This window comes from Carcharodon carcharias, chromosome 34 (genome assembly GCF_017639515.1).
Source record: "Carcharodon carcharias isolate sCarCar2 chromosome 34, sCarCar2.pri, whole genome shotgun sequence".
NCBI classification, from domain to species: Eukaryota; Metazoa; Chordata; class Chondrichthyes; order Lamniformes; family Lamnidae; genus Carcharodon; species Carcharodon carcharias.
Window position 1 is genome coordinate 20410103 of NC_054500.1, and position 20367 is coordinate 20430469.

The following is a 20367-nucleotide window of genomic DNA, read 5'->3' on the forward strand; positions in this document are numbered from 1 at the left end:
CTAGTGCCATGGGATCATTAGGTCCGCCTTGGTTCAACTCTTTATCTGATAAAGACAGCACCTCTGACAGGACAGCACCCCTTCAGTGCTGGAACTGGCATGTCGGCTTAGGTTTTTGAGCTCATGTCCTGGTGTCAACCACATTGCTGTGGGTCTGGAGTCACATATAGGCCAGACTGGGTGGGAACAGATGATTTCTTTGTCTGAAGGATATTAGTAAAGCAGGTTTTATGGCAAGCCTGTAGTTTTGTGGTCACCATTATGAACACCAGCTTTTTATTCCAAATTTATTTAATGAACTGAATTTTATTTCACCAGCTACCCTGGTGGGGTTTATTTTATTCTTTGGGATGTGGGTGTCACAGGCAAGGCCAGCATTTGTTACCCATCCCCAATTGCTCTTGAGTGTCATGCTTGGCCATTTCAGAGGGCAGTTAAGAGTCAACCACGTTGCTGTGGGTCTGGAGTCACATGTAGGCCAGACCAGGTAAGGACGGCAGATTTCCCTCCCTAAAGGACATTAGTGAACCAGATGGGTGTTTACGACAATTGATGATAGTTTCACGGTCACCATGACTAGCTTTTAACTCCAGATCTTATTCATTGAATTTAATTTGAACCCGTGTCCCCAGAGTATTAGCCTGGGTCTCTAGATTATTAGCCCAGCGATATTGTCACTACACCACCGTCTCCCCCTGACAATGATCTCACATTGAAAAACATAGAAACATATAAAATAGGAGCAGGAGTAGGTCATTCGACTATAGATTGTTCGTCCAGAACTTTTTCTGTTTTTATTTAAGTTTTTTTTTAAGTTTTCTTGTGGGCCAGAAGGAAGCAAGTGTTGAGCAGTATGAAGATCAGAGATGGGAAATCGGGCAAATGAGTGTTGAGGGTGGGGGGCGCGGACGGGGTGGGGGAAGTGCCTATGACCTCTGAACCAATTATCCCAGCATTGGTGGGACAGATCCCTGGGATAACCAATGGAGAGCAAGTAATTCGCTACGACACCGATAGAGAGGGAACTCTATGATGATGAACGTATTGTGGGAGATGAAACGTGCTGCAGTTGCACTGTACCTCAACCATCTGTTATTAATGCAAAATATCTGCATAGAATGCAAGTGCTTCATGCAACACTTCCCCTCCACATGGGGTCATGGAGCCCATGACCTCTGAACCAATCACCCCAGCATTGGCGGCCATGCCTTCAGCATCGAAAGTTTTCCCTATTTTACAGAGAAGGGGAACAGAAAGCTTTACTGGAATTGCAGCCTGCTCAGGAATGAAGGATTGATGACCTGGTAAACAACTTGTTAGTTGCAGTTAGAGGGACCAAAATCAGAGTGGGAAATGGCTCGTGCGTTGTCAAAAGCGTGCTGCTGTGCCTCAGCGGGTATAGCGGAGACTCAAGAGATTGTACATTCCATTCTCGATAGCAGCTGTAATGGTAAATACCTTTGAGCACAAGTCCACCAACCAGTGCTCTGCACATGACATCCATGAGGCCCTGTGGGAAAAGGAGATGGTGCCAAATGGTTCCCTGAGCAGACTGTCAAGGTCATTTGGCCGAATGCCTCATCGTCAGAACTTTCAAACCAGCACCAAGACGTAGCTGACTGCTGGCGAGAAGGATACTCCCTGTCAAATGCTGCCCGCATCCCCAGAGTTTCACCCTCTCTGCACACTGCTCTTGAGGCAGCTGCAGCGGAGAAGAGGCTGTCAACTGCTTTCTTCTGGAATGTACCTTTGCAAAGAGGGTCTGGAGAGAGATGTAGTGGTTTTAGTCACAGTTCATCCCGAGCAGTTCCGTGATGCAGGACTCTGTGCTCAATGGGCTGCACACAGAGAGAGACATCAGCCGCTACTGGAGGAGCATCAAGTCGGTGAAAGACACCCTTTGGTCTGCCCAAAGCCTGTTGGTCTTCCAGTGCCAAGAGCTATCGACAACTGAGAGTTGCAGACAGGCCCATTCCAAGGTCCAGAGCTACATGCTGAAGGGCGCAATAATACTTGGGGCAGCCATTGCAAAGGCTCAAGGGGGAAAGGCCACAGTCTAAGGACCTCCCACCATAGTGCACCAACGGCCTGAGAACTGTAAAACCACTCAGGCTGTATGTTTGACATGAAACAAAAATAGTAAATATTAACTGCAATTGTAAATGTACCAGCTAACTTAAAACATTGAAAGAAACGGACTTGTTACGCACTTTATGTAATGTCAAATTGAAATGGCCATGGAGTGTACTTGTATAACTTTTATGAATGAAGTCTATTTTTGAGGGAAAATAAATTTGTGTTAGGTTGAGCGCTTCAGCTGACATGCCTACCACAGTGAATAAAACACACGTTGCAGTTCTGGATATACAGTCAACTCCTGTCGCTCGCAGGGGGGTTCTGTTCCTGTGAAATCTTCTGAAGGGTGGAATCGAGAGCGGTGAACTTGCACGTGCGCAGTTTGTGCATTCTACATGGGAACAGTGAGAGTTTAACATTCTAAACCGTGGACGAGCAAAGTTTTGGGGGGGCTGCAAACTGCGATTTGGCATAAAAACACATTGGCAATAAAGGGGGTCTCGAATGACAGGAGTTGACAGTGTTGGTCTTGGAGGGAAGGCAGTGCACATGTACCAGAATGATACTAGGGCAACTGATAGGGGGGTAGACAGGGAAATTCTTACCTCTGGTCAGAGAGCCTGGGACTAGGGGGCAGTGTCCAAAACATAGAGTCGGACTTTTCAGGAGTGAAATCAGGAAACACTTCTACACACACAGGGTGGGAGAAGTTTGGAAGTCTCTTCCACAAGCAGCAAATGACGCTGGATCAGTTGATAATTTTACATCTGAGATTGAGAGAATTTTGTTAACCAAAGGTATTAAGGGTTATGGGACAAAGGTAGGTATATGGATTAAGTCACAGATCAGCCATGATATCATTGAATGGCAAAAGAGGCTCGAGGGGTTTAATGGCCTTCTCCTGTTGTTGCCAAATCAAATAAGGAAAACATGGGAGTGCCAGTATCCCTCAATGCTCCCCTTGCCGATTCCCCTCTCCCACCTCCCTAACCTTGATCTTAAGCAAAACTCTGCTGCCCACATCCTAACTCACACCGAGTCCCAGTCACTCCTGTGCTCGGGCGTTTGTGCAGATATTCTGTTGTTCAAGAAACTTCGAGCCTGCACACACTCTGGTGTTTGATTGAAACCTCCAATATTTCATCACTGCCTCTTGCAGAAAAGGTAAAAAGCTTTTAAATAGTGCTAGTTCCTTGCAGTTTGCCTCCCACTGTACATTTTTCCCTGCCGATTTAGCCTAAAAATCTTGTAACGACTTTCTTACTAATTGGATGACTTTTTTCCTAAGCCCTCCCCCAAACCCAACACCTCCCATACTACACCTTCCCACTCCCCCGCCCCCTCCCCCACCAGCCACCCCCATCGCCATTCCTGCCCCACAGAGACTACCTGGGGTACAGATCTTAACCTCCCGTCACCCCTCGCCGCCACACACGGACACTCTCACCCCTTGCACGCAGAATCTTTTATTCTGCATTACAAACGTTTCTGAGATTGGTTGAAAAATAGGATGTAGATTTCATCTCAGGCCTCCCCCGGGTCTGTGAAACTCGAAGGCTCAGTGTGTGTGAAATACTTCGAACTGCCGCGGACAAATGAGTCTTCAAAAAGGTCGACTCCACCTCCACGTCCTGTCAAGTATGTTGCAGGGGGCTGACCACACACCAGGTGTAGCTATGGCAACGGGGCAGGTGGGGAGGGGTCCAGAGCTGCTCCACTTCTTCGTTGACCCAGATTTCAAGGGACAGCGTTAAAGTCCTTGAAGAGCACGGTCACATGAGGGAGCATGTGAGAACAAGGGAGCGAGACATAAAGAGACTGGGAGGGGCTGATAAAGGGAGGAGAGAATGTGTGTCAGAGTATCAGAGTGTGGCAGTGAACCAGTGCTGAGGGGTAGGGGTGCCAACCCTCCAGTATTGGCCTGGAATCTCCAGGAATTGAAGATCAATCTCCAGGTGTGTGCAACCCTGGGACATTGAAAAAGATGTTAAAAAAAAACTGTCCTTTGAACATCTGCCTTTATCAGAAAAAAATATTGTAAATAGGGAAAAAAAAGGTTTTTTTGGCTGACAGTCAAGCATCATCCAATTGGTTAATGAGTCTTTTTGCTCTTCAGTTGGCGTAGGAAGGCCACAAGGATGGATGTGTTGGCCAATAATGGCTGGAGAGTGGGAGACAAGTCTTGTGATCAAACCTCCAGAAATACATTTCACTCACAGTTGGCAACCCTATTGAGGGAGGAAGAAAGAAGGGTAAGTATGTGTGAAGGGATAAAGTGTGAGGAATGAAATATGGTGGGAAGAGTTTGTTCTATGGCTCAGCAGGAAAGGGCATTGCCCTCTGACCCCTAGCAAGAAGTTCCATAGGGCCGATCTCACAAGTAGTGTTGGGGAGCGCAACTCTGACCCGATTGTCTTGTTTTCCTGTATGGTGCTGAGTTCAGGATAAGGGGTCAACCATTTGAGACTGGAATGAGGGGAAATTTCTTCACTCAAAGGGTTGTGAATCTTTGTAATTCTTTACCCAAATCTGTGGATGATCAATCACTGAATATATTCCAGACTGAGATGACAGACTTTTGGGCCCTAAGGGAATTAAGGGATATGGGGATAGTGCAGAAAGGTGGAATTGAGGTAGGGGATCAGCTATGATCTTCTTGAATGTCGGAGCAGGCTTGAGGGGCTGAATGACCTACACCTGCTCCTATTTCTTATTTTGGAGTACAGTGGGCAGGTCAGGATCGCACACGTATTGAGTATGAAGCTAACTCCAATCCTGACGTGAACAACATGGTGACTCCGGAGACCTGAGCACAAAGTCCAGGCCTATACTCCCAATGCAGTACCAAGCGAACGCTGCACTGTCAGAGGTGCCATTCTTGGATGAGAAATGAAGCCAAGGACATACCTGCCCTCTCTGTAAAAGATCTCATGGTACTATTATGAAGAAGAGCTGGGGAGATCACCCCAGTGTCCTGGCCAATATTTATGGAACAACAGAGGGTGAGAAGTGATAGAAGGAGAAACTCCAACAGTATAAAGGGTACAAAGATGAGTTTTGAGGAGACTTTTAGAAGCAAAACAAGGAGGTGGGTTGTAGTTGCAGGAAATTAGAACATTGAATCAGGAGGAGGCCAAGGAGGCCATTTTATCCCTCGAGCCTGTTCCACCATTTATTGTCATCATGGCTGATGTGGGACCTAACTCCATGTATCCATCTTTTCCCCACATATCTTAATACTTTTCGTTAACAGAAAATCTATGGACCTCAAATTTTACAACTAATAATTGATCGAGCATTGACTGCTGTTTGTGGAAGAGAGTTCCAAACTTTACTACCCTTTGTGTGAAGGTCTGGGCAGCTGAAGACTGGACCACTGATGGTGGCTGGGTGAATGGGGTATGGGGGTGTGTAGTTTGCACAGGAGGCCAGGGGAGTGAAAGGCACTGGCTGGTGTAGTGTTTCAATTGTTCTGTGTTTGATTATGTGAGTCTGGCAACTGATCTATGCTCACTGCGCTTGATTGATTAAGCCTGGGTGTGGACTCAGAACAAAATAAACAAACTCCGCAGAAGGAGCTGGAAGCTGCTAGAAACATGAGGGGGTAGACATTTTAAAGCATTGCATAAAACTCTGTAAATAAAGTTCCTGCAAATGTAGAAACTAGTGACACCTCTGCATAGATCTGAGATATAAAATAAACAACAGCTGGGATGTAGGGCTATCGGAGGTCGGGCAAGGCTTGGGAAAGCTTTATATAAAAGCAAGGCTTGCATTTATACGTCACCCTTCACTTTACAATCAATTGTTGAAGCGTCAACACTTGGAAATGTGGGAAACACAGCAACTGATTTGTGCACAGTAAGCTCCCATACACAGCAATGTGATAAATTAACACCAGTTTTAAGAGATGTTGGTTGGGGGATAAATATTGGCCAGGGTTCTGGAGCAGACTTCTCTGCTCTTCTTCGAAATAGCGACTTTGGATCTTTTCCATTCGCCAGAGAGAGCAAACAGTTTAATGTCTCATCTGACACCCAGAATAACTCCTCCAACCCTATGATAGAGAGAGACAAGGTGAAGGGGTTAGAGATAAAAACTGTGTAAAAGCGTGTAACAGGGAGAGGGTGTGTATCTGTCCATCACCCACTATTAACTGAGCATCTTTTGATCCCCGCCTGTGCTCCCTGTGTTTTTTATATCACATGTATAAACTCTGAAAGGAGGGTCTAATTCAGCCTGATTTGCCACTTCTTTACCTCCTCAGTCTGCGATTCCTTCTGCTGTAAATTTAGTTCAGCGACAGGGCTGCCCCACATACAGAACAATGCTCAGGGTGGAAGCAGTAACCTAATTTAACAGGGAGCAAGCCAGCAAAAGGTAAGGCTGCAGCAATCTGCTTGTTTGGGAAGCTGTTATCTGTGGATTGCATCTGTAAGATTCCAGGTTTGTACCTGTGTGTGTGAATGAACAAATGGGATATTTAGTAACAGTCGCTTGGTACTACAGAACTTGAATTTTGCTGAAAAGAGGGACATGTTGCTGAAGCTTTTCATCTTGCACCCATCAGGACAAACACAAGAATACCAAATTTCAAACAAGTAAATCAATTTATACTGCGGGAGAAAAGGGTGCGGATTGGTTGGCAAGTTCACTCCGATTGGCCAAGGCGTTGCCATGTAGAAAGCAACAGGGAACTAGAGGCTCCCCAAGCTCCCGGATAATTCAAAAAAAGCGCAAGGCTTGAACATATTCCTATTGTTTGCAGAGAATGGGTCCCTGTGTATGAATGCGTGTTGCTTCTAGCAAGTGTAAATGAGCCACATTACGAGCTCAATTGATTATCTTAAATTGGTTGTTAGTGTGGTTATTAGTGCATTCAGGATTGTTGACTTCCCAACCAATCAGCACCCTTTTCTCCTGTGTTGTAAATTGTTGTGATTGTTTGAAATTTGGCATTCTTGCATTTGTCCTTATAATCTCAAGGCTTCGGCCTTGGCTTCAGCAAAAGCTTCAGCAACATGTCTCTCTTCTAAGCAAGATATTTATGAACAGGACAGGAGCTGATTGGATCATTCATCATCATCATGGTAACCATTCTCTTGTGGCCCGCCTCCCATTGTAGATTTTCCCCACTTACAAGAACTTGGGAATCCCCAAAAATTGTACCTGTGGCATTATCTTGGTGACATGACAAGACGCTACAAGGTTTATCCCCTTTTAACCAGCTTGGTGCAAAGGAATGAAATTCTTATGAATTGATTGCCATGATTCCTGTTCAGTCCTCTTCTTAATTTACCTGTTTTTTTCTCCCTCTTCCTCTTAAAGGGAGCGGACTGGAACCAATTCCACTCCTGCCGAATAGCTGCTCAAGTGTGGGATATGGTGGCATAGTGATATTATCACTGGACTAATAATCTAGCAGTGTAGCTTGGTGGATATGGGTTCAAATCCCACTGCAGCTGGTGGAATTTAAATTCAATTAGTAAATCCGGAATATAAAGCTAGGCTGTCAGTAATGGTGACCATAACAACTACCAAACTTTGTTGTGAAAACCTATCTGGTTCACTAATGCCCTTTAGGGAAGGAAATCTGTTGGTCTGGCCTGCCCATGATTTCAGACTGATAGTAATGTGGTTGACTCTGTACTGCCCTAGTGCAAGACGCTCAGTTCAAGGCAATTAGGGGATGGATGACAAATGCTCACATCCCATGACAGAATTTTAAAACCACACTGGGGTTGATTGACCACAGGTTGCATCACACCCCTCACCAATCTCGCCCTTATCTAGAGCAGCTGCAGTTTCCACGGTGAGTGGGGGGGGGGATCCCTGCATAATTTTCCACCACCTCCCCCCTCTGCCACTCCCTCCCCCTCTACCACTCCTCTACCCTCTGCCCACCCTCTTTCCTACGCCCAGGAGCAGTAGCTCTATTAGCATCTTAAAGCGCTATGTTCCCCTTGTCTGAGATTAGTGAAGTGGGCACAAACTAGGCATCAAGCCTGTGCCCATATAGGACTGGTGCATTTGGCAAGTTGGGAGTTTTACTGAAGGGTGGTTGGGAGCTAGTACTTGCGGTTTTCAAGTATCAGTGCTGTTGCTAGGTGACGGAAACACAACCAGTGCCACCCAAAAGCTGCATCTCTTGTGGTTTTGTCTCGTGCTGTCTTGTGATGCAGAATATAAATCTATTCCCAGACACATTCATTCATTAACCACAACTCCATGCTATACCTTGGGCCAAATGCCAGAATCACAGAGTGCGTGAGAAGGAATGAGCCAACCTGGATCCCTTGCAGGTGAAATGGATCGCACCAAGATCAGGCACATGCAGACTTCCACAGCCAAAATCCTGGGGTCACGGTGGGAGTGTTACCCCCTCAAAAAGGATGATGGAGACTGAGACAGAGGTGGGGGGTGTGGGGGTAGAGAGAGAAAGGGAGACGGAAAGAGAAAAAGAGAGAGAGAGAGAAAGAGAGAGAGACAGGGGATAAGATTTTGGGCTATGGGAGAGTGTGGGATTGCTCCAGCAAACAGCTAGCACAGACAAAGGGCCAAATGGCCTTTTTCTGTGCTATGAGCCTCTATGGTTCTGTAGAAAGACAGAAGGTTAGCATGCAGGTGCAGCAAGCAACTAGGAAGGTAAATGGCATTTCAACCTTTATTGCAAATGGATTGGGGTACAAGAATCAAGGATGTCTTGCTACAATTGTACAGACCTTTGGTAAGACCAACCTGGAAAACCCTGTCTCTCTCTCTCTCTTTCACTCATTTTTTCTCTTTCCCTCTCCCTTTCTCTCTCTGTCCCCCACTCTCTCTCTGTCTCCTGAGGCTCCTCACCAAAATTCAATGAGGGATCATGTGCAAAATAGCTACTGAAATGTGGGGCCAGAGGTTTGTAGGCACAAGAGTCCACCCCTTTGGTCTCATACAGAAGGAATTTTGCACTGTCGGAAGTACTGCCTTTTGGATGGGATGTTAAACATCTGCCTTCATGGGTGGATGTAAAAGACCCCACAGCCATTATTTCGAAGAAGAACAGGAGAGTTTCCCCCCCTGTGTCTTGGCCAATATTTATCCCTCAGCTAAAAACAGATGATCCAGTCATTATCTCATTGCTGCTTGTGGGAGCTTGCTGTATGCAAATTGGCTGCTGCATTTCCTACATTTCAACAGTGACTACACTTCAAAAAGTACTTCATTGACTGTAAGGTGTGTTGGGACATCCTGAGGTAGTGACAGATGCTATATAAATATATAATTTACAAGGGAGTGAGGGAGCAGTGTAAAAGAATCAATTACGGGGCGGGGATATTCAATGTCTTTACAAACTATAGTTAAAAACTCCATCATTCAGAGCAGGTTTATAATGTTGCTAGGTCTACTGAGGAAGGAAATGTGTTTTAATAATTAATGGGATGTGGGCATCACTGGCTAGGCCAGCAATCATTGCCTGTCCCTAATTGCCCCTTGAGAAGGTGGTGGTGAGCTGCCTTCTTGAACCGCTGCAGTCCCTGTGGTGTAGGTACACCCACAGTGCTGTTAGAGGGGGAGTTCCAGGATTCTGACTCAGCGACAGTGAAGTAACGGCCGATATATTTCCAAGTCAGGATGGTGAGTGACTTGGAGGGGAACTTGCAGATGGTGGTGTTCCCATGTGTCTGCTGCCCTTGTCAATCTAGGTGGCAGAGGTCACATGTTTGGAAGGTGCTGTCGAAGGAGCCTTGGCGAGCCACTGCAGTGCATCTTGTAGGTGGTACACCCTGCAGCTACTGTGCGTGGGTGGTGGAGGGAGTGAGTGTTTAAGGTGGTGGATGGAGGTGCCGATCGAGCAGGCTGACGTGGAGCTTCTTGAGTGTTGTCAGACTCCACCAGGGCTCCACCTTGAAAACAAACATGACTGTTCAACCATGTGACTTGAGTCCAGCCCTGGAAAACACGAGGTACATTTGCCCCAAGGATATTTGACTTATTAAGAATAGCAAAGTAATCATTTAGATCAGGGTGTGGTTTATGCTTTCTTTTAAAATGATCTCCTTGTCTGTCAACAGTCCTATTGTTTCCAACACGAGTGTGGCCTAATGTTCTGTTCGGCCTGCTTTGCATAACTCCCAGCTGGAAATCCCCTCTCTACAAACGCCCAGACTTGCCTACAAGGAAAACAAAGACTTGTAGTACAGGCATATCAAGTGACGATCCAACCCCAACAAGTTCAACCTCTTTCCTTCTGCGCTTTTTCAAATTATCCAGCAGCAATAAATTGTGCCTCTTGACGGTTAACCCTTTAATTAAAGCTTCCTAGCTTCAATTTTCTCCTCTGTTCTCCTGCGATTTTCTAGGGCTGGGGTAGGGGGAGGTTGGGGCACAGGACAGTTGAGGGTCATCAGCAGCTCTCACCTCTGAGGTGAATCTACACACGCTAAAATATTCGCCCGGATTACTGGCTCAAGTCTGCAGAGTGGGGCTTGAACCCACAACATTAAGTGGTCAGAGGTCAGGGCGCTACCAGAACCATAAGGCCATAAGACATAGGAGCAGAAATTAGGCCATTCGGCCCATCGAGTCTGCTCTGCCATTCAATCATGGCTGATAAGTTTCTCAACCCCATTCTCCCGCCTTCTCCCCGTAACCTTTGATCCCCTTACCAATCAAGAACCTATCTATCTCGGTCTTAAATACACTCAATGACCTGGCCTCCACAGCCTTCTGTGGCAATGAATTCCATAGATTCACCACTCTCTGGCTAAAGAAGTTTCTCCTCATCTCTGTTCTAAAAGGTCTTCCCTTTACTCTGAGGCTGTGCCCTCTGGTCCTAGTCTCTCCTACTAATGGAAACATCTTCCCCACGTCCACTCTATCCAGGCCTTTCAGTATTCTGTAGGTTTCAATCAGATCCCCCCATCATCCTTCTAAACTCCATCAAGTATAGACCCAGAGTCCTCAAACATTCCTCATATGTTAAGCCTTTCATTCCTGAGATTGTTCTCGTGAACCTCCTCTGGACCCTCTCCAGGGCCAGCACATCCTTCCTGAGATATGGGGCCCAAAATTGCTCACAATATTCTAAATGTGGTCTGACCAGAGCCTTATAAAGCCTCAGCAGCACATCCCTGCTTTTATATCCTAGTCCTCTCAAAATAAGTGCCAACATTGCATTTGCCTTCCTAACTACCAGCTCAACCTGCAAGTTAACCTTAAGAGAATCCTGGACTAGGACTCCCAAGTCCCTTTGCACTTCAGATTTCTGAATTCTCTCCCCATTTGGAAAATAGTCTATGCCTCTATTCTTCCTACCAAAGTGCATGACCTCACACTTCCCCACGTTGTATTCCATCTGCCACTTCTTTGCTCATTCTCCTAACCTGTCCAAATCCTTCTGCAGCCTCCCTGCTGCCTCAATACTACCTGTCCCTCCACCCATCTGCAAATTTAGCCAGGATGCCCTCAGTTCCTTCATCTAGATCATTAATGTATAAAGTGAAAAGTTGTGGTCCCAACACTGACCCCTGCGGAACTCCACTAGTCACTGGCCGCCATCCTGAGAAGGACCCCCTTATCCCCACTCTCTGCCTCCTGCCAGACAGCCAATCTTCTATCCATGCTAGTACCTTGCCTCTAACACCATGGGCTCTTATCTTACTAAGCAGCAACCTGTGCGGCACCTTGTCAAAGGCCTTCTGGGAGTCCAGGTAGATAACATCCATTGGCTCTCCTTTGTCAAAACGTGAAAATTGATTTCAGCGTGCCTGTTATTTCCTGAATCTTATTTACGCACCATTTGTAGCCAACTTAGTACTTTTGAAGTGTAGTCACTGTTGTAATGTAGTAAACACAGCAGCCAATTTGTGCACAGCAAGATCCCACAAACAGCAATGTAGCACTGAAGAGATAACTTTTTTTTAGTGATGTTGGCTGAGGGATAAATATTTTGTCAGGGGATCAGGGAGAACTTCCCTGCTGTTCTTCTAAATAGTGGCCATTCATCCAAGACTGGAGATGTGGCCTCTGTTCATATGAATTCTGTGACAGGAAGGTCAGAGGCTGGGAATTCTGTGGCAAGTAACTCACCTCCTGTCTCCCCAAAACCTGTCCACTATCTACAAGACACAATTTGGGAGCATGATGAATTATTCTTCACTTGCCTGGAAGAAGCTCAACACCATCCAGGACAAAACAGCCCACTTGATTGGCATCCCATCCACCACCTTCGACATTCACTCCCTCCACTACCAACACACAGTGGCAGCAGTGTGTGTACCATCCACAAGATACACTGCAGCAACTCATCAAGTCTCCTTCAACAGCACCTTCCAAACCTGTGCCCTCTAACGTCTAGAAGGACAAGGGCAGTAGATAGATGGGAACACCACCAACTGGAAGTTCCCCTCCAAGTCACTCACCATCCTGACTTGGAAATATATCGGCCGTTCCTTCACTGTCGCTGGGTCAAAATCCTGGAACTCCCTCCCTAACAGCACTGTGGGTGTACCTACAACACATGGACTGCAGCGGTTCAAGGAGGCAGCTCACCACCACCTTCTCAAGGGGCAATTAGGGATGGGCAATAAATGCTGGCCCAGCCAGCAATGCCCATGCCCCATGACAGAATGAAAAAACTAAACAAATACCGGCAGGATTTTCCAGTCCTGTCAGCAGCAAGCATCGCTGTAGATGGGACAGGAAAATCTGGAGAGCGGCCAAAAGTCAATTAACTTTCTTTTCAAATTTTTTTGTCCCGCCTGTACTTTGCCTGTTTTTGGTGGGTTTAAATCTCCGATAGCACAGCTCTCCCTGTCACTGAAATGTGAGGAGCACAGAGATCTGGAGGGTGGGGACAGGTTGGGTGGTGGGGGGGGCGTTGTAGGGCTGGAGGTGATTACAGAGATAGACACTGACGGGCCTGGGCGTGTCAGTTTGGATTTTGCCATGGGAGTGGGACTTGAACCCACAGCCCTTCTAGCTCGAACATGAGAACACTACTCACTGATACGAGCTGACACAGTGCAAACAGGCCACAGGATAAGCCTGACCCTGATTCGCTTGCCGTTTGGCAGATCAGGGGATTTTCCCCCTCTCCCTCTGGGAGAAAGAAAATCCTGGGAATTCCCAGTCAGGAGAAAAAATAGCAACGGAATCCAGCAGCTGGAATTTTTGGACAAGTTGGGATGTGGGAAATAGCAAGGGACGGCAAAGGGGGAAGCAGTAAGAAATCTGAGAGATCACAAAGTTGGTTGCTTGTCGGGAACATTCATTTGCATTTCAATGACAGCCAAACTCCCAAGTCACGCCTCAATTTTAAAATTCTCGTCCTTGTTTTCAAATTCCCCCCCCTTGGCTCGCCAGCGCCTATCTCTGTAATCTCCCCCTGCTCCACAATCCCCGAGCTCCTCCAAATCTGGCCTCTGCTGGTTTTAATTGTTTCAACATTGATGACCGTGCCAATCAGTTGCCTGGGCCCCAAGCTCTGGAATTTTCTCCCTAAACCTCTCTGCCTCTTTCAAGATGTGCTTTGAAAAAAAGCTTCTGGTTACCTGTCCATATCTCCTTTTCTTTTATTCATTCATGTGGGCATTGCTGTTTACTACATTAAAGGTACTACATATGTGAAAGTTGTTGATTTTGACATGTTTTCATTCTCTAAATTCCACTCTTATTTTCCTCTTGAAAGTAAACACAACTTTCAGATTTATTCTTGCTCTTTTATTCATTCAGTACCTCCTCCCGAACATGGTGACCACACTCTAAGATTTTTTTTTGGATGGGATGTCAGTGTTGCTGGCAAGGATAGCATTTACTGCCCATCCCTAATTGCCCTTGAACTGAGTGGCTTGCTTGGCCATTTCAGAGGGCAGTTAAGAGTCAACCACATTGCTGTGGGTCTGGAGTCACATGTAGGCCAGACTGAGAAAGGAGGAGAGATTTCCTTTAGTGGACCAGCCTGGGTTTTTAATCACATGGTTACTGTTACTGAGCTTTCCTTTTCCAATTTATTAATTGAATTGAAATTCCACCAGTTGCTGTGGTGGGATTTGAGCCCATTTCCCCCAGAGCATTTTTCAAAACCTCTGGATTATTAATCCAGCAACATTACCACTGCACCACCATCTCCCTTGGCCACTAGTTGGAAGATGAGCAGGGAAGTTCTTTGTAGGATCCTTAGGATTCATCCCTCAATCGACATCACTTAAAAATAACATTATTCCACCATTGCTGGTTGTGGGAGCTTTCTATATTACAACAGTGAGTACATTGCCAACCCTAATAGCTATTGGATGATGCTATTGCCCAATGTATTAGCAAATCATATGGCCAGACTTTCCTCTGCTTGGTCCTCAGTGTTCGCTGATCTCAATCATAGTGAGAGACTCAGTAACCACACTCCCGACCCCCTCCTGTTTGTTTCAGGTTTTGTTACTGAGAATAGTTTTCCATTCTGGATTTTTTAATTAATTGAATCAAGATCCCACCAGCTGCTGTGGTGGGATTTGAACCCACATCCCCAGAGCATCAGCCTGGTGTCTCTGGATTACCAGTCCAGCTACATTACCACTACATCACTGACTGCAGAGGGCATCATAGACTGTTCCTATGCTTAGCTGTGGTTCAGTTGGTAGCACACTTGCCTCTGAATCACAAGGTTCTGGGTTCAGGGCTTAAATGTTAAAAAAATCTAGGCTAACATTGCAGTGCAGTACTGAGGGAGTGCTACACTGTTGGGAATGCTTGCCTGCTCAGGTGGATATAAAAGGTGCCATGGTCATTATTTTTGAAAAAGAGCAGGGGAGCTCCTGCCCAACATTTATCCTTCGATCAAAATCAGATTATCTGGCCATTATCACATTGCTGTTTGTGGGAGCTTGCTGTGTGCAAATTGGCTGCTGCATTTCCTTCATTACAAGTGACCACACTTCAAAGAGTTCTTCATTCTTCAGATGTTCTGTGGCTGTGAAAAGCGCTATATAAATGTGAGATTCTCCTTTTTGCTCTTCCCTCAGAGAACTCTGGAAGGATTTGTAGACTGATTAATGGTTTTACAGTACATGGTGTATCCATCTTTATACAAGCCTGTAGAGTTGTTCATTCTACACAGGCTGGGGGTGGGGGGGAGGGGGGGAGGGGTGAGTTTTTTGGGAATCCCATAATCCATTCAATGACGGAGCTGGGGCACTGACCAGATGGGATTATCTCACTGGATATCAACATGGAATTCCAAGCCAGAGCTCACTGGGACTGTTTGGGGTGGGATTCAAGCCCTCCATCTTCTGTCTCAAGGTGTCAATATTGCCACTAAAGACTCACTACGCCGTGCCCTGTGTTAATGGTCGCTGTTGTTCTCTATGTGTCTCCCTTGCCACAGTTCATGAATGAGGATGCAGGACAGGAATAGGCTGAGCTGCCCTCTGTGGTCAGTGACATAGTGGTGATATAACTGGCCTAGTAATCTAGAGACCCAGGCTGATGTTCTGGGGATGTGGGTTCAAATCTCACACAACAGCTGATGGAATTTCAATTCAACTAATTTTTAAAAATCCTGAATTGAAAGCTAGTCTCAGTAATGATGACCATGAAACTATTATTGATTGTTGTAAAAACTCATCTGGTTCACTAATGCCCCTTTAAAGCAAGGAAATCTGCCATCCTTACTTGGTCTGGCCTACATGTGACTCCAGACCCACAATAATGCGATTGACTCTTAACCACCCCCAAGGGCAATTAGGGTGGGCAGCAAATGCTGGCCTTGTCAGTCACACCTAAATCCCATGAAGGAATTTTTAAAAGAAAGGTTCTTTTCAGTGATACTCACTGTGAGGGCTCACACTTGACCGCTGGGGTGAGGGGTAACTGCTACCAGGGAGTGACACCTGAGCAAAGACCTTCAATGAGGGAGAGGGAGAGAAAGAGGTTTAAAAAAAATCTGCATGAATAGAAAGCATTAACCTTTCTGTTTTCCCTGCCTGGTGTGGGAAATAATTTTCCATCTGCTTCCATTTGTTTATAATTCTCCTGTTCTGGGACTTATGCAACTGGCTTCAGTTAGGGAACACTGTGGGAAACTCTGGGCCAGGGAGGGAACAAACCCAATCAGGACATCCCAAGGAGGGTCACAGCCAACTAAATGTAGTCACTGTTGTTAGGTAGGAAAATAAGATGGATATTTTGTGGGCAGCAATGAGATGAATAACCAAATTATCTGATTTCGATGATATTGGTTGAGGGAAGATTGTGGTGAGACATGTGGGGAACTCCCTTGCATTTTTGAACAGCCTTTTACTTAGGGTCATAGAGTAATACAGCATAGAAGGAGACCATTTGGCCCATCGTGCCTCTACCAGCTTTTTGAAAGAGTTATCCAATTCGCAACCATTTCTTTCTCAAGTATCTGCCCAAGGTCCCCCTTTTCAAAGTTCCAACTGCTTCCACCACCATTTCAGGCAATTCCAGGTCACAACAACTCGCTATGCAAAGCAAAATTCTCTCAATTGTTCTTTCACCAATTATCTTAAACCTGTGTCCCTCTAGTTACTGAACATCCTGCTTCTGGAAACAATTTCTCCTCAATTAATCCATCAAAATTATTAAATCTCCCCTTAATCTTCTCTGCTGTAAGATGAACAATCTCAGCTTCTCCAGTCACTTGAACAACATATAAATTAGCAACAGGAGTAGGCCATTCAGCCCCTCGAGCCTGCTCCACCATTCAATAAGATCATGGCTGATCTGATTGTGGCCTCAACTCCACATTCCCGCCTACTCCCAATAACGTTTGACTCTCTTGTTAGTCAAGAATCTCTCTGCCTCAGCCTTAAAAATATTCGATGACCCTGCCTCTACCACTGTCCAGGGAAGAGAGTTCCACAGACACATGACTTTCTGAGAAGAAAAATATTTCTCCTCATCTCTTTTCTAAATGGGAGACCCCTTATTTCTTAAATGGTGTCCATTGTTCTAGTCCCTCCCACAAGGAGAAACACCCTTTCAGCATCCACGCTTAGTCTCTTCACCTCCACCTGAACAGGCACAATTTAATGTCTCATGTCAAAGACTCCATCAGTACTTTTTTTATTATTCGTTGATGGGATGCGTGCATCACTGGCTAGGCCAGCATTTATTGCCCATCCCTAATTACTCTTGTTCTCTTGTTCAGAGGGCATTTAAAAGTCAACCACATTGCTGAGGGTCTGGAGTCAAGTGCAGGCCAGACCAGGTAAGGATGGTAGATTAGTGAACTAGATGGGTTTTTACAACAATGGTTTCATGATCATCATTAGACTTTTAATTCCAGATTTTTATTGAATTCAAATTTCACCATTTGCTGTGGTGGGGTTCAAACTTGGGTCCCCAAAGCATCACCCTGAGGTCTCCAGAATACCAATCCATTGAAAATACCACTAGGCCACAGCCTCCCCTCCCTCTGAAGTACTGGACTGAATCCACAACATTGTAATTCTTACTGTGACAGAAGTGGTGTCAAACTGTTTACTCTGAAGCAGCCCAGCTATAAAACTTTGCAACTAAATGTTATTAAGACTACACAGCAAGTAAACATGAAAGTCTTTGAACCTGACTCCACTTTGAAATGTCCTCCCTTGGCCGTAAAGCACTTTGGGATGTCCTGAGGTTGTTATAGAAATGCAAGACCTTTTTTTCACTTTTTGCCCACCTCTATCACACAGATTGAGGGATGTAGGCGGGAGCTTGTTAGGGGAACCATGAATGAAGTTCCTTCGAAACAAGCACCTGTTATCGAGATGGGTTAAAAGAGAAAGGACTCTACACTTTAGAGAATGTAGACTGAGGGGTGGATCTGATTGAGGCTTATAAGATGATGAATTACCCAGGAGCTTGAGAAGCTGAAGTTCCCCGTTGCTTTCTCCGTGACAAACGCCTCGTCCATAAAGAATCGATTTGTCAACCAATCAGCACCTTTTTCTCGTGTAGTATAAATTGTTGTGAACGTTTGAAATTTGGCATTCTTGTGTTTGGCCTGATGAGTGCAAGACAAAATGCTTTGGCAACATGTCTCTGTTTTCAGCAAGATTCAAGAATAGATTGTGTTCCAGTTCACAGTTTATACCAATTAAGAAGGTTAGGTAGGAGCAGAGTGCATGATATTAAGTTAAATAAGGCCAGATCTACATTAGATGTCAGAGCATCGTTCTTTTTCCAGGGAATAGTGGACCTCCGGAACAGACTGTCGTTTTGCGCCGTGGATGCCAATTCCCTAAATTCCTTTGAGAGTTGGATCTGTTTCTGACAAGGGGCAGTCATCACCTCTTACCAGAGACGAGGTGATTTCCTGGGCTGTTTTCAATTGCTCAGATATATCAGAAACTAATCGCCCAAATTTTTCTTCAGCAGTTTTAATCGCTTGGTAGTACAGAAATTAAATATTGCTGAAAAGAGAGACATGTTGCCAAAGCTTTTCGTCTTGCACTCGTCAGGACAAATACAAGAATGCCAAATTTCAAACGATCACCACAATTTGTGCTATAGGAGAAAGGGATGCTGATTGGTTGGCAAGTCAACTCTGATTGGCTGAGGTGTTGCCACAGTAAAGCAATGGGGAACAAAGGCTCCCCAAGCTCCCGGCTAATTCACAAAAGGTGTAAGGCTTGAATCTATTCCTTTTGTTTGCTGAGAATGGGTCCCTGCACCAATCACTAAAAGTTGCTGCACAAGTTAGCAAGGCTATAAAAAGAAGCAAACCAAGCACCAGGCTTTATTCCTAGAGGGATAGAAATGAAGTTATGCTAAATCTGTATTGAACCTGGTTAGGCTGCAATTAGAGTACTGTGTGTAGTTCTGGTCCCATGTTGTAAAAAGGAGATAGAGGCACGGAGACGGTGCAGGGAAGATTTACAAGGATGATACCAGAAATGTGTGTGTATTTTATCAGGAAAGGATTGACTGGCTGGTCTCTTCTCTCTTGAGAAAAAGAAGGTTGAGAGGTGACCTAACTGAGGTCTTTAAAATTCTGAAAGGTTTTGATAGAGGTGGATATGGAGAGAATGTTTCCTCTTGTAGGGAACAGCTAAACCAGAAGCCATTAACTTAAGATTCTAGGGGTAGAGGGTGGTATAGTGGTAACATTGCTGTACTAGTAATCCAAGGTGACCAGGCTAATACTCTGGGGAATATGGGTTCAAATCCCACCATGGTAGCTGTTGGAATTTGAATTCAATTAATAAATTTGAAATATAAAAATGATGATTATGACAATTACTCTTTGTTATTAAAAATCCATCTGGTTCACTAATATCCTTTAGGAAGGAAATCTGCTATCCTTATCCCCCCCCCCCCATTTGGCCTATGTGTGACTCCAGATCCTAACTGCTGACCCAGCTGTTCAGTTCAAGGGGGATTAGAGATGCACAGGGGAAAAAAATTGGCCGATCATCAAGAAATCCAATAGGGAATTAGGGAACTTCCTTACAAAGAGTGGTGAGAATGTGGCATTCACTACCACTGTGAGTGGTTGAAGTGAATGATGTAGATGCATTATAAGGGGAAACCAGACAAGGAGATGGGAATGGAGGGTTATGATGGTAGATAAGATGGGAGGAAGTTTAAGGATAAATATTAGAAAGGACTGGTTAGGCTGAATGGCCTGTTTCTGTGCCATGTATCCTTTGTAAGCTACTTTGATTTGTGATTGAGCTCAGAGCTGAGGTTAGACAATCTAACCCAAGGCTGCCTACCCATGCAACCCGAACAACAAACAGGAAATCGACTGGTTTCTTGCTGCTGTCTCCCACACACACAGCCAGCGACATCTTTGTGACTTTCTACAGTCAGAGGTGTAGGCGTAGACAGAACAAGGGAAAGACAAAAAAATTCTACACAAAAGTTTAAAACAATCCATTGTGAATCTGCAGTTGGAAATTCTTGAAAACTGTGAAACATTTTCATGATACCTTTTTTTCCATTTTATTTATAACTGATGGTGGTGGGCCAAAGAGGGTTTGGAAAAAAAACTTATTTAAGAAAGGGCAGATGAGTCAATGGAATATGTCAATAGAGAAACTACCACTTCTCGGCCTAGTTTGGCCAAGAGCCAGCGAGGTTGCTGTGACAACGAGCCAACATGACACATAGCTGCCTGGGCCCATATCTGACCACACACACACACACACACACACATACACACACACACACACATACACACACACACACACACACGCACCCTCACACACATACACACACACACACACACATATATATACACAAACACACCCTCACACACACACAAACACACATATCCTCACACACACACACACACACACCCTC